Source organism: Chiloscyllium punctatum, chromosome 13 (assembly GCF_047496795.1).
Source record: "Chiloscyllium punctatum isolate Juve2018m chromosome 13, sChiPun1.3, whole genome shotgun sequence".
NCBI classification, from domain to species: Eukaryota; Metazoa; Chordata; class Chondrichthyes; order Orectolobiformes; family Hemiscylliidae; genus Chiloscyllium; species Chiloscyllium punctatum.
Genome location: NC_092751.1, coordinates 77,387,920 through 77,402,663, shown reverse-complemented (window position 1 = coordinate 77,402,663; position 14,744 = coordinate 77,387,920). Strand labels below are relative to the sequence as shown.

Here is a 14,744-nt window from a genome sequence, read left to right as displayed (position 1 = left end):
CAAGACAATATCCAAATATTGACTGAGATCACGACAGTACGAGTACGTTGGATGGGTCAGTTTTTGTCCAGTGTGTGCGGGAGGGATTCCTGACACAGTATGTAGACATGCCTTCAAGGGAAGAAGCCACTTTCGATTTAGTACTGGGTAACGGGCCTGGCCAGGTTTTAGATTTGGAAGTAGGTGAGCACTGTGGAGACAGCGATCACAATTCTCTCAGGTTTACTTTCGTGATGGAAAGGGATAGGTGTACTCCACGGAGCAAGAGTTTCAGCTGGTGGAAGGGAAATCACGATGCAATGAGGTAAGATTTAGGAAGCGCAGAGTTGGGTAGGAAACTGTAGGGGGTGAGCACATTAAAAATGTGAAGCTTATTCAAGGAAAACCTCCTGTGTGTCCTCGATAAGTATGTACCTGCCAGGCAGGGAGGAAGATATAGAACGCGTGAGCCGTGGTTTACTAAGGAAGGTGGAATCCCTGGTCAAGAAGAACAAGAAGTCTTATGTTAGGACAAAACGTGAAAACTCAGTTAGAGCGCTCGAGGTTTCCAACGATCTCAGGAAAGACCTAAAAAGAGAGCTGGGAAGAGCCAGGAGGAGACATGAGAAGTTGTCGGCAGATAGGATCAGGGTTAACGCTAAGGCTTTCCATAGGTATGTCAGGAATAAAAGAATGACGAGAGTTAAATCTGGGACAATCAAGGATAATAGTGGGAAGTCGTGTGTGGAGTCAGTGGAGATAGAGGAAGCACTAAATAAATATTTTTCGACAGAGTTCGCTATAGATAATGAAAATGTTGGCGAGGAAGATACAGAGATACTTGCGTCTAGACTAGAAGAGATTGAGGTTCACAAGGAAGAGATATTAGAAATACTGCAGAGTGTGAAAATAGATAAGTCAGCTGGGCCGGATGGGATCTATCTGATGTTGTTTAGCAAATGCACTGCAGGAAGGTACAAATCAAGCTGATGCTAACAACGGCTCGTTTTGAGCCGCTAATTTGCAGTGAAGTGGCGGCGCCAATAAAAGGTGTCACGCAGCTCGTCTAATTCCACATCCTGAGCTCGAAATGAGCAGATGTCTCTCGCTGAGTTTCGGCAGGGTCTTGCTTAGACGACACCATGACACGTTTTCACTGGAGTAGATCAGGAAATCGCGTCGTGAATGTGAATAAAACGATGGGCACTTCCAGCAGAGAAGGAGGCGACCCTGAAGCAGGCAGCTCTGGACAAATGTTTCTCCTTTGCCAGTGAAAGGCACTGCTTCACAAATTGGAAACTTCGAAGTGAAGCAGTGTTGGTGATTATCTTCGCTGCTTGTTCACCTTTTTAATTCTGATTCCGTGAAAGTCCATGGCATTACATATCGACATTCTGCCGTGGGTGTGCGCGTCTATTGGGCCAGTAGCGTAATGGATGACGCGTCTGACTTCGGATCAGAAGATTGTAGGTTCGAGTCCTACCTGGCTCGTGGGGAATGTCTCACTTTAACCGTGCCCCTCGTTGACGCTCCCCTGCAAAGCCCTGCCGTGACGTCGCTTCTGTGCTTCCGCATTTAAAACTTGCATTTGTCTTATTGTCCATTTCAAATTCCAGCTCACCACAACGGAGACCTCTGTCGGTTTGGGGGTGCCTTTGTGGGTGGAAATGAGCATGAGTTCCTCAAAAGAGTGACAAGTCGTTGTGGAAGTGTCATACATCTGTGCCATTTAAGAACACAGGATAAAGTCATTGACATTTGCCCTGGGAACATTAGAACACACGACACTTTGGGCCAAAGTTGGAAACTGCGACTGGAATAGATGGCTCTCTGATCAGGCGGAATGGCCTTTTCCCACTTTGTAAATCAACGAAGACAAGTTGAAAATAATCTGCAACGAAAAAGTTCATAAAGGGTGTTTTATTTACACTAAATACGATAGTATCTATCGCCTTGTCTTGTTATTTACTTGTGAAGATTCGGTACTCTCAGCACCGTGGCCCGGATCGTATTCCCGCTCATGGAATGGTTGTATTGTTCAGCTAACATATCGGTGTACCAGTACTTCTGCCGATTTTCCGATGCTAGCAGCTCATTGGTTTTGTCCAAAACATTATGAATGTTAACATAATACAAATAGCTGCAGTTGCTGGAAATCTGAGCCTAAAACGAAAATTGTTTGCGGAACGCAGAAAGACTGGCAACAGAAACATCGACTTTCCTGCTCCTCGGATGCTGCTGTGCTTTTCCAGCATTTTCTGATCTAAAATCAGGTTTCCAGCATCTGCAGTCCTCACTCCTGCCGAGTTCCTTCAGTGTCGCTGGTTCCCAATTCAAGAACTCCATCTCTGGCGGTTTCATATCTGTACCTCCATGCTGTGGAATTGAAGAGTGAAGAAAAGTAACTCACCCCCTCCATCTCTGGGGTAATTAGGGGCTGAAAGTGAATCGTATCACATTGAAGTATATCTACAAGCGACTTAATCTCTGTCTTTTATTGGGAACCATCTCTTTCATTGTAACCATCAGGAAAGACCATTTCGTTCGCTAAATAAAGAAATGATTATGTCACTAACCTTTGTTTGTTTCATGTCCAAGAATACTCAGATCAATAGCTCCCTTGATTACCTCTGTTGGTCATGTTCGCAAAGAGATCGAGCAAATTGCCAAGTGTGATTTTCCTTTCAATAAATAATTTTGACTCAATTTTGCTGCAAATATCTTTTCCTAACTTTGTGCTTTTCTTCTTTGACATTGGTGTCTCGCACCTTACAAATGACAGCAAAGGTATGAATGGAGATGGAAACATTTCACTCAAGTCAGCGGCAGCTTTCAATGAGATCACGGCTGATTTGGTCAGTGCTCAAAACGCAGTCCCGTCTGTAGTCATGGCCGAGTGGTTAAGGCGATGGATTAGAAATCCATTGGGGTCTCCCCATGTAGGTTCGAATCCTGCTGACTACGTTTTCCGTGCTTCACTGCTGGAACAATTCAAAGTTCAGAAAGCCCGTTTTGCAAACCAGGCCTGTAATTTGATTAGACTTGAGAAACTCGAGTTCTTCATCAGAAATGCTCCACATTTAAAACATTATCTCTGTTTCTCTTTCCAGATACACTGCTCGACACATCGGGTTTCTGCAGTTGTTATTGAACGCCCTGAGCAGAAGTGCTGCTTTTCATTAGATTCCTTTAATCCCTTGTCCTCTGTTCTCTGACTCTGGTCATTGGCAACACTTCCTCTTGCTCGTCAGAGTGCTCATTCCCCACCGCTCCATCTCCCATCATTACAAACAACCGCAGGAAATTGCCACTTAACCATCTTTGTTCCAAAGTGAAACTCACCAGCCTAGGAACTCTCTCCACCAAATGGGACTTCTCATCCCTGGACATGGAAAAGCCAGAGGATTGTGAAGAGATACTGTGAACATATTGTCAGTTGGCAGTTGGAAAAATGTTTAGGAAGCAAACCATATAATTTAGGCTCCAGTTTTGGAAATCTTGAGAAACTCTTTGGGAAATGGAATCACAGGAGATTGAAGAAGTGTAAATTGTCAGTCCGAGTAGAGGAAGGGACATTGACTCTGATGTTCTCGGCACAGGAATTGATCTGAGACATTGAAAGAATTCTCGCTCCCGTACGTGAGCAATACAAACTTCATCTGGACGGTGGGACAATGAAAAACTCTGGAACACTCAAGACAATATCCAAATATTGACTGAGATCACGACAGTACGAGTACGTTGGATGGGTCAGTTTTTGTCCAGTGTGTGCGGGAGGGATTCCTGACACAGTATGTAGACATGCCTTCAAGGGAAGAAGCCACTTTCGATTTAGTACTGGGTAACGAGCCTGGCCAGGTTTTAGATTTGGAAGTAGGTGAGCACTGTGGAGACAGCGATCACAATTCTCTCAGGTTTACTTTCGTGATGGAAAGGGATAGGTGTACTCCACGGAGCAAGAGTTTCAGCTGGTGGAAGGGAAATCACGATGCAATGAGGTAAGATTTAGGAAGCGCAGAGTTGGGTAGGAAACTGTAGGGGGTGAGCACATTAAAAATGTGAAGCTTATTCAAGGAAAACCTCCTGTGTGTCCTCGATAAGTATGTACCTGCCAGGCAGGGAGGAAGATATAGAACGCGTGAGCCGTGGTTTACTAAGGAAGGTGGAATCCCTGGTCAAGAAGAACAAGAAGTCTTATGTTAGGACAAAACGTGAAAACTCAGTTAGAGCGCTCGAGGTTTCCAACGATCTCAGGAAAGACCTAAAAAGAGAGCTGGGAAGAGCCAGGAGGAGACATGAGAAGTTGTTGGCAGATAGGATCAGGGTTAACGCTAAGGCTTTCCATAGGTATGTCAGGAATAAAAGAATGACGAGAGTTAAATTTGGGACAATCAAGGATAATAGTGGGAAGTCGTGTGTGGAGTCAGTGGAGATAGAGGAAGCACTAAATAAATATTTTTCGACAGAGTTCGCTATAGATAATGAAAATGTTGGCGAGGAAGATACAGAGATACTTGCGTCTAGACTAGAAGAGATTGAGGTTCACAAGGAAGAGATATTAGAAATACTGCAGAGTGTGAAAATAGATAAGTCAGCTGGGCCGGATGGGATCTATCTGATGTTGTTTAGCAAATGCACTGCAGGAAGGTACAAATCAAGCTGATGCTAACAACGGCTCGTTTTGAGCCGCTAATTTGCAGTGAAGTGGCGGCGCCAATAAAAGGTGTCACGCAGCTCGTCTAATTCCACATCCTGAGCTCGAAATGAGCAGATGTCTCTCGCTGAGTTTCGGCAGGGTCTTGCTTAGACGACACCATGACACGTTTTCACTGGAGTAGATCAGGAAATCGCGTCGTGAATGTGAATAAAACGATGGGCACTTCCAGCAGAGAAGGAGGCGACCCTGAAGCAGGCAGCTCTGGACAAATGTTTCTCCTTTGCCAGTGAAAGGCACTGCTTCACAAATTGGAAACTTCGAAGTGAAGCAGTGTTGGTGATTATCTTCGCTGCTTGTTCACCTTTTTAATTCTGATTCCGTGAAAGTCCATGGCATTACATATCGACATTCTGCCGTGGGTGTGCGCGTCTATTGGGCCAGTAGCGTAATGGATAACGCGTCTGACTTCGGATCAGAAGATTGTAGGTGCGAGTCCTACCTGGCTCGTGGGGAATGTCTCACTTTAACCGTGCCCCTCGTTGACGCTCCCCTGCAAAGCCCTGCCGGGACGTCGCTTCTGTGCTTCCGCATTTAAAACTTGCATTTGTCTTATTGTCCATTTCAAATTCCAGCTCACCACAACGGAGACCTCTGTCGGTTTGGGGGTGCCTTTGTGGGTGAAAATGAGCATGAGTTCCTCAAAAGAGTGACAAGTCGTTGTGGAAGTGTCATACATCTGTGCCATTTAAGAACACAGGATAAAGTCATTGACATTTGCCCTGGGAACATTAGAACACACGACACTTTGGGCCAAAGTTGGAAACTGCGACTGGAATAGATGGCTCTCTGATCAGGCGGAATGGCCTTTTCCCACTTTGTAAATCTACGAAGACAAGTTGAAAATAATCTGCAACGAAAATGTTCATAAAGGGTGTTTTATTTACACTAAATACGATAGTATCTATCGCCTTGTCTTGTTATTTACTTGTGAAGATTCGGTACTCTCAGCACCGTGGCCCGGATCGTATTCCCGCTCATGGAATGGTTGTATTGTTCAGCTAACATATCGGTGTACCAGTACTTCTGCCGATTTTCCGATGCTAGCAGCTCATTGGTTTTGTCCAAAACATTATGAATGTTAACATAATACAAATAGCTGCAGTTGCTGGAAATCTGAGCCTAAAACGAAAATTGTTTGCGGAACGCAGAAAGACTGGCAACAGAAACATCGACTTTCCTGCTCCTCGGATGCTGCTGTGCTTTTCCAGCATTTTCTGATCTAAAATCAGGTTTCCAGCATCTGCAGTCCTCACTCCTGCCGAGTTCCTTCAGTGTCGCTGGTTCCCAATTCAAGAACTCCATCTCTGGCGGTTTCATATCTGTACCTCCATGCTGTGGAATTGAAGAGTGAAGAAAAGTAACTCACCCCCTCCATCTCTGGGGTAATTAGGGGCTGAAAGTGAATCGTATCACATTGAAGTATATCTACAAGCGACTTGATCTCTGTCTTTTATTGGGAACCATCTCTTTCATTGTAACCATCAGGAAAGACCATTTCGTTCGCTAAATAAAGAAATGAATATGTCACTAACCTTTGTTTGTTTCATGTCCAAGAATACTCAGATCAATAGCTCCCTTGATTACCTCTGCTGGTCATGTTCGCAAAGAGATCGAGCAAATTGCCAAGTGTGATTTTCCTTTCAATAAATAATTTTGACTCAATTTTGCTGCAAATATCTTTTCCTAACTTTGTGCTTTTCTTCTTTGACATTGGTGTCTCGCACCTTACAAATGACAGCAAAGGTATGAATGGAGATGGAAACATTTCACTCAAGTCAGCGGCAGCTTTCAATGAGATCACGGCTGATTTGGTCAGTGCTCAGGACGCAGTGCCGTCTGTAGTCATGGCCGAGTGGTTAAGGCGCTGGATTATAAATCCATTGGGGTCTCCCCACGTAGATTCGAATCCTGCTGACTACGTTTTCCGTGCTTTGCTGCTGGAACAATTCAAAGTTCAGAAAGCCCGTTTTGCAAACCAGGCCTGTAATTTGATTAGACTTGAGAAACTCGAGTTCTTCATCAGAAATGCTCCACATTTAAAACATTATCTCTGTTTCTCTTTCCAGATACACTGCTCGACACATCGGGTTTCTGCAGTTGTTATTGAACGCCCTGAGCAGAAGTGCTGCTTTTCATTAGATTCCTTTAATCCCTTGTCCTCTGTTCTCTGAGTCTGGTCATTGGCAACACTTCCTCTTGCTCGTCAGAGTGCTCATTCCCCACCGCTCCGTCTCCCATCATTACAAACAACCGCAGGAAATTGCCACTTAACCATCTTTGTTCCAAAGTGAAACTCACCAGCCTAGGAACTCTCTCCACCAAATGGGACTTCTCATCCCTGGACATGGAAAAGCCAGAGGATTGTGAAGAGATACTGTGAACATATTGTCAGTTGGCAGTTGGAAAAATGTTTAGGAAGCAAACCATATAATTTAGGCTCCAGCTTTGGAAATCTTGAGAAACTCTTTGGGAAATGGAATCACAGGAGATTGAAGAAGTGTAAATTGTCAGTCCGAGTAGAGGAAGGGACATTGACTCTGATGTTCTCGGCACAGGAATTGATCTGAGACATTGAAAGAATTATCGCTCCCGTACGTGAGCAATACAAACTTCATCTGGACGGTGGGACAATGAAAAACTCTGGAACACTCAAGACAATATCCAAATATTGACTGAGATCACGACAGTACGAGTACGATAGATGGGTCAGTTTTTGTCCAGTGTGTGCGGGAGGGATTCCTGACACAGTATGTAGACATGCCTTCAAGGGAAGAAGCCACTTTCGATTTAGTACTGGGTAACGAGCCTGGCCAGGTTTTAGATTTGGAAGTAGGTGAGCACTGTGGAGACAGCGATCACAATTCTCTCAGGTTTACTTTCGTGATGGAAAGGGATAGGTGTACTCCACGGAGCAAGAGTTTCAGCTGGTGGAAGGGAAATCACGATGCAATGAGGTAAGATTTAGGAAGCGCAGAGTTGGGTAGGAAACTGTAGGGGGTGAGCACATTAAAAATGTGAAGCTTATTCAAGGAAAAGCTCCTGTGTGTCCTCGATAAGTATGTACCTGCCAGGCAGGGAGGAAGATATAGAACGCGTGAGCCGTGGTTTACTAAGGAAGGTGGAATCCCTGGTCAAGAAGAACAAGAAGTCTTATGTTAGGACAAAACGTGAAAACTCAGTTAGAGCGCTCGAGGTTTCCAACGATCTCAGGAAAGACCTAAAAAGAGAGCTGGGAAGAGCCAGGAGGAGACATGAGAAGTTGTTGGCAGATAGGATCAGGGTTAACGCTAAGGCTTTCCATAGGTATGTCAGGAATAAAAGAATGACGAGAGTTAAATCTGGGACAATCAAGGATAATAGTGGGAAGTCGTGTGTGGAGTCAGTGGAGATAGAGGAAGCATTAAATAAATATTTTTCGACAGAGTTCGCTATAGATAATGAAAATGTTGGCGAGGAAGATACAGAGATACTTGCGTCTAGACTAGAAGAGATTGAGGTTCACAAGGAAGAGATATTAGAAATACTGCAGAGTGTGAAAATAGATAAGTCAGCTGGGCCGGATGGGATCTATCTGATGTTGTTTAGCAAATGCACTGCAGGAAGGTACAAATCAAGCTGATGCTAACAACGGCTCATTTTGAGCCGCTAATTTGCAGTGAAGTGGCGGCGCCAATAAAAGGTGTCACGCAGCTCGTCTAATTCCACATCCTGAGCTCGAAATGAGCAGATGTCTCTCGCTGAGTTTCGGCAGGGTCTTGCTTAGACGACACCATGACACGTTTTCACTGTAGTAGATCAGGAAATCGCGTCGTGAATGTGAATAAAACGATGGGCACTTCCAGCAGAGAAGGAGGCGACCCTGAAGCAGGCAGCTCTGGACAAATGTTTCTCCTTTGCCAGTGAAAGGCACTGCTTCACAAATTGGAAACTTCGAAGTGAAGCAGTGTTGGTGATTATCTTCGCTGCTTGTTCACCTTTTTAATTCTGATTCCGTGAAAGTCCATGGCATTACATATCGACATTCTGCCGTGGGTGTGCGCGTCTATTGGGCCAGTAGCATAATGGATAACGCGTCTGACTTCGGATCAGAAGATTGTAGGTTCGAGTCCTACCTGGCTCGTGGGGAATGTCTCCCTTTAACCGTGCCCCTCGTTGACGCTCCCCTGCAAAGCCCTGCCGGGACGTCGCTTCTGTGCTTCCGCATTTAAAACTTGCCTTTGTCTTATTGTCCATTTCAAATTCCAGCTCACCACAACGGAGACCTCTGTCGGTTTGGGGGTGCCTTTGTGGGTGAAAATGAGCATGAGTTCCTCAAAAGAGTGACAAGTCGTTGTGGAAGTGTCATACATCTGTGCCATTTAAGAACACAGGATAAAGTCATTGACATTTGCCCTGGGAACATTAGAACACACGACACTTTGGGCCAAAGTTGGAAACTGCGACTGGAATAGATGGCTCTCTGATCAGGCGGAATGGCCTTTTCCCACTTTGTAAATCTACGAAGACAAGTTGAAAATAATCTGCAACGAAAATGTTCATAAAGGGTGTTTTATTTACACTAAATACGATAGTATCTATCGCCTTGTCTTGTTATTTACTTGTGAAGATTCGGTACTCTCAGCACCGTGGCCCGGATCGTATTCCCGCTCATGGAATGGTTGTATTGTTCAGCTAACATATCGGTGTACCAGTACTTCTGCCGATTTTCCGATGCTAGCTGGTCATTGGTTTTGTCCAAAACATTATGAATGTTAACATAATACAAATAGCTGCAGTTGCTGGAAATCTGAGCCTAAAACGAAAATTGTTTGCGGAACGCAGAAAGACTGGCAACAGAAACATCGACTTTCCTGCTCCTCGGATGCTGCTGTGCTTTTCCAGCATTTTCTGATCTAAAATCAGGTTTCCAGCATCTGCAGTCCTCACTCCTGCCGAGTTCCTTCAGTGTCGCTGGTTCCCAATTCAAGAACTCCATCTCTGGCGGTTTCATATCTGTACCTCCATGCTGTGGAATTGAAGAGTGAAGAAAAGTAACTCACCCCCTCCATCTCTGGGGTAATTAGGGGCTGAAAGTGAATCGTATCACATTGAAGTATATCTACAAGCGACTTAATCTCTGTCTTTTATTGGGAACCATCTCTTTCATTGTAACCATCAGGAAAGACCATTTCGTTCGCTAAATAAAGAAATGAATATGTCACTAACCTTTGTTTGTTTCATGTCCAAGAATACTCAGATCAATAGCTCCCTTGATTACCTCTGTTGGTCATGTTCGCAAAGAGATCGAGCAAATTGCCAAGTGTGATTTTCCTTTCAATAAATAATTTTGACTCAATTTTGCTGCAAATATCTTTTCCTAACTTTGTGCTTTTCTTCTTTGACATTGGTGTCTCGCACCTTACAAATGACAGCAAAGGTATGAATGGAGATGGAAACATTTCACTCAAGTCAGCGACAGCTTTCAATGAGATCACGGCTGATTTGGTCAGTGCTCAGGACGCAGTGCTGTCTGTAGTCATGGCCGAGTGGTTAAGGCGATGGATTAGAAATCCATTGGGGTCTCCCCATGTAGGTTCGAATCCTGCTGACTACGTTTTCCGTGCTTTGCTGCTGGAACAATTCAAAGTTCAGAAAGCCCGTTTTGCAAACCAGGCCTGTAATTTGATTAGACTTGAGAAACTCGAGTTCTTCATCAGAAATGCTCCACATTTAAAACATTATCTCTGTTTCTCTTTCCAGATACACTGCTCGACACATCGGGTTTCTGCAGTTGTTATTGAACGCCCTGAGCAGAAGTGCTGCTTTTCATTAGATTCCTTTAATCCCTTGTCCTCTGTTCTCTGACTCTGGTCATTGGCAACACTTCCTCTTGCTCGTCAGAGTGCTCATTCCCCACCGCTCCATCTCCCATCATTACAAACAACCGCAGGAAATTGCCACTTAACCATCTTTGTTCCAAAGTGAAACTCACCAGCCTAGGAACTCTCTCCACCAAATGGGACTTCTCATCCCTGGACATGGAAAAGCCAGAGGATTGTGAAGAGATACTGTGAACATATTGTCAGTTGGCAGTTGGAAAAATGTTTAGGAAGCAAACCATATAATTTAGGCTCCAGTTTTGGAAATCTTGAGAAACTCTTTGGGAAATGGAATCACAGGAGATTGAAGAAGTGTAAATTGTCAGTCCGAGTAGAGGAAGGGACATTGACTCTGATGTTCTCGGCACTGGAATTGATCTGAGACATTGAAAGAATTATCGCTCCCGTACGTGAGCAATACAAACTTCATCTGGACGGTGGGACAATGAAAAACTCTGGAACACTCAAGACAATATCCAAATATTGACTGAGATCACGACAGTACGAGTACGATAGATGGGTCAGTTTTTGTCCAGTGTGTGCGGGAGGGATTCCTGACACAGTATGTAGACATGCCTTCAAGGGAAGAAGCCACTTTCGATTTAGTACTGGGTAACGAGCCTGGCCAGGTTTTAGATTTGGAAGTAGGTGAGCACTGTGGAGACAGCGATCACAATTCTCTCAGGTTTACTTTCGTGATGGAAAGGGATAGGTGTACTCCACGGAGCAAGAGTTTCAGCTGGTGGAAGGGAAATCACGATGCAATGAGGTAAGATTTAGGAAGCGCAGAGTTGGGTAGGAAACTGGAGGGGGTGAGCACATTAAAAATGTGAAGCTTATTCAAGGAAAAGCTCCTGTGTGTCCTCGATAAGTATGTACCTGCCAGGCAGGGAGGAAGATATAGAACGCGTGAGCCGTGGTTTACTAAGGAAGGTGGAATCCCTGGTCAAGAAGAACAAGAAGTCTTATGTTAGGACAAAACGTGAAAACTCAGTTAGAGCGCTCGAGGTTTCCAACGATCTCAGGAAAGACCTAAAAAGGGAGCTGGGAAGAGCCAGGAGGAGACATGAGAAGTTGTTGGCAGATAGGATCAGGGTTAACGCTAAGGCTTTCCATAGGTATGTCAGGAATAAAAGAATGACGAGAGTTAAATCTGGGACAATCAAGGATAATAGTGGGAAGTCGTGTGTGGAGTCAGTGGAGATAGAGGAAGCACTAAATAAATATTTTTCGACAGAGTTCGCTATAGATAATGAAAATGTTGGCGAGGAAGATACAGAGATACTTGCGTCTAGACTAGAAGAGATTGAGGTTCACAAGGAAGAGATATTAGAAATACTGCAGAGTGTGAAAATAGATAAGTCAGCTGGGCCGGATGGGATCTATCTGATGTTGTTTAGCAAATGCACTGCAGGAAGGTACAAATCAAGCTGATGCTAACAACGGCTCGTTTTGAGCCGCTAATTTGCAGTGAAGTGGCGGCGCCAATAAAAGGTGTCACGCAGCTCGTCTAATTCCACATCCTGAGCTCGAAATGAGCAGATGTCTCTCGCTGAGTTTCGGCAGGGTCTTGCTTAGACGACACCATGACACGTTTTCACTGGAGTAGATCAGGAAATCGCGTCGTGAATGTGAATAAAACGATGGGCACTTCCAGCAGAGAAGGAGGCGACCCTGAAGCAGGCAGCTCTGGACAAATGTTTCTCCTTTGCCAGTGAAAGGCACTGCTTCACAAATTGGAAACTTCGAAGTGAAGCAGTGTTGGTGATTATCTTCGCTGCTTGTTCACCTTTTTAATTCTGATTCCGTGAAAGTCCATGGCATTACATATCGACATTCTGCCGTAGCTGCGCGCTTCTATTGGGCCAGTAGCGTAATGGATAACGCGTCTGACTTCGGATCAGAAGATTGTAGGTTCGCGTCCTACCTGGCTCGTGGGGAATGTCTCACTTTAACCGTGCCCCTCGTTGACGCTCCCCTGCAAAGCCCTGCCGGGACGTCGCTTCTGTGCTTCCGCATTTAAAACTTGCATTTGTCTTATTGTCCATTTCAAATTCCAGCTCACCACAACGGAGACCTCTGTCGGTTTGGGGGTGCCTTTGTGGGTGAAAATGAGCATGAGTTCCTCAAAAGAGTGACAAGTCGTTGTGGAAGTGTCATACATCTGTGCCATTTAAGAACACAGGATAAAGTCATTGACATTTGCCCTGGGAACATTAGAACACACGACACTTTGGGCCAAAGTTGGAAACTGCGACTGGAATAGATGGCTCTCTGATCAGGCGGAATGGCCTTTTCCCACTTTGTAAATCTACGAAGACAAGTTGAAAATAATCTGCAACGAAAATGTTCATAAAGGGTGTTTTATTTACACTAAATACGATAGTATCTATCGCCTTGTCTTGTTATTTACTTGTGAAGATTCGGTACTCTCAGCACCGTGGCCCGGATCGTATTCCCGCTCATGGAATGGTTGTATTGTTCAGCTAACATATCGGTGTACCAGTACTTCTGCCGATTTTCCGATGCTAGCAGCTCATTGGTTTTGTCCAAAACATTATGAATGTTAACATAATACAAATAGCTGCAGTTGCTGGAAATCTGAGCCTAAAACGAAAATTGTTTGCGGAACGCAGAAAGACTGGCAACAGAAACATCGACTTTCCTGCTCCTCGGATGCTGCTGTGCTTTTCCAGCATTTTCTGATCTAAAATCAGGTTTCCAGCATCTGCAGTCCTCACTCCTGCCGAGTTCCTTCAGTGTCGCTGGTTCCCAATTCAAGAACTCCATCTCTGGCGGTATCATATCTGTACCTCCATGCTGTGGAATTGAAGAGTGAAGAAAAGTAACTCACCCCCTCCATCTCTGGGGTAATTAGGGGCTGAAAGTGAATCGTATCACATTGAAGTATATCTACAAGCGACTTAATCTCTGTCTTTTATTGGGAACCATCTCTTTCATTGTAACCATCAGGAAAGACCATTTCGTTCGCTAAATAAAGAAATGAATATGTCACTAACCTTTGTTTGTTTCATGTTCAAGTATACTCAGATCAATAGCTCCCTTGATTACCTCTGCTGGTCATGTTCGCAAAGAGATCGAGCAAATTGCCAAGTGTGATTTTCCTTTCAATAAATAATTTTGACTCAATTTTGCTGCAAATATCTTTTCCTAACTTTGTGCTTTTCTTCTTTGACATTGGTGTCTCGCACCTTACAAATGACAGCAAAGGTATGAATGGAGATGGAAACATTTCACTCAAGTCAGCGGCAGCTTTCAATGAGATCACGGCTGATTTGGGCAGTGCTCAGGACGCAGGGCCTTCTGTAGTCATGGCCGAGTGGTTAAGGCGATGGATTAGAAATCCATTGGGGTCTCCTCACGTAGGTTCGAATCCTGCTGACTACGTTTTCCGTGCTTTGCTGCTGGAACAATTCAAAGTTCAGAAAGCCCGTTTTGCAAACCAGGCCTGTAATTTGATTAGACTTGAGAAACTCGAGTTCTTCATCAGAAATGCTCCACATTTAAAACATTATCTCTGTTTCTCTTTCCAGATACACTGCTCGACACATCGGGTTTCTGCAGTTGTTATTGAACGCCCTGAGCAGAAGTGCTGCTTTTCATTAGATTCCTTTAATCCCTTGTCCTCTGTTCTCTGACTCTGGTCATTGGCAACACTTCCTCTTGCTCGTCAGAGTGCTCATTCCCCACCGCTCCGTCTCCCATCATTACAAACAACCGCAGGAAATTGCCACTTAACCATCTTTGTTCCAAAGTGAAACTCACCAGCCTAGGAACTCTCTCCACCAAATGGGACTTCTCATCCCTGGACATGGAAAAGCCAGAGGATTGTGAAGAGATACTGTGAACATATTGTCAGTTGGCAGTTGGAAAAATGCTTAGGAAGCAAACCATATAATTTAGGCTCCAGCTTTGGAAATCTTGAGAAACTCTTTGGGAAATGGAATCACAGGAGATTGAAGAAGTGTAAATTGTCAGTCCGAGTAGAGGAAGGGACATTGACTCTGATGTTCTCGGCACAGGAATTGATCTGAGACATTGAAAGAATTATCGCTCCCGTACGTGAGCAATACAAACTTCATCTGGACGGTGGGACAATGAAAAACTCTGGAACACTCAAGACAATATCCAAATATTGACTGAGATCACGACAGTACGAGTACGATAGA

General features: G+C 44.5%; 8 non-coding genes across 8 annotated transcripts; all 8 read left to right on the top strand.

Annotated features, from left to right (window-relative positions):
• Positions 1-1,397: 1,397 nt before the first annotated feature.
• trnar-ucg (transfer RNA arginine (anticodon UCG)) lies at positions 1,398-1,470 on the top strand. The gene has a single exon. It is a non-coding gene; the product is annotated as a tRNA-Arg (tRNA).
• A 1,391-nt stretch (positions 1,471-2,861) lies between these two features.
• trnas-aga (transfer RNA serine (anticodon AGA)) lies at positions 2,862-2,943 on the top strand. The gene has a single exon. It is a non-coding gene; the product is annotated as a tRNA-Ser (tRNA).
• A 2,127-nt stretch (positions 2,944-5,070) lies between these two features.
• Positions 5,071-5,143, top strand: trnar-ucg (transfer RNA arginine (anticodon UCG)). The gene has a single exon. It is a non-coding gene; the product is annotated as a tRNA-Arg (tRNA).
• Positions 5,144-6,534: 1,391 nt separating this feature from the next.
• Positions 6,535-6,616, top strand: trnay-aua (transfer RNA tyrosine (anticodon AUA)). The gene has a single exon. It is a non-coding gene; the product is annotated as a tRNA-Tyr (tRNA).
• A 2,127-nt stretch (positions 6,617-8,743) lies between these two features.
• Positions 8,744-8,816, top strand: trnar-ucg (transfer RNA arginine (anticodon UCG)). The gene has a single exon. It is a non-coding gene; the product is annotated as a tRNA-Arg (tRNA).
• Positions 8,817-10,207: 1,391 nt separating this feature from the next.
• trnas-aga (transfer RNA serine (anticodon AGA)) lies at positions 10,208-10,289 on the top strand. Its single transcript has one exon. It is a non-coding gene; the product is annotated as a tRNA-Ser (tRNA).
• A 2,127-nt stretch (positions 10,290-12,416) lies between these two features.
• On the top strand, positions 12,417-12,489 carry trnar-ucg (transfer RNA arginine (anticodon UCG)). Its single transcript has one exon. It is a non-coding gene; the product is annotated as a tRNA-Arg (tRNA).
• A 1,391-nt stretch (positions 12,490-13,880) lies between these two features.
• trnas-aga (transfer RNA serine (anticodon AGA)) lies at positions 13,881-13,962 on the top strand. The gene has a single exon. It is a non-coding gene; the product is annotated as a tRNA-Ser (tRNA).
• The last annotated feature ends 782 nt before the right edge of the window (positions 13,963-14,744 follow it).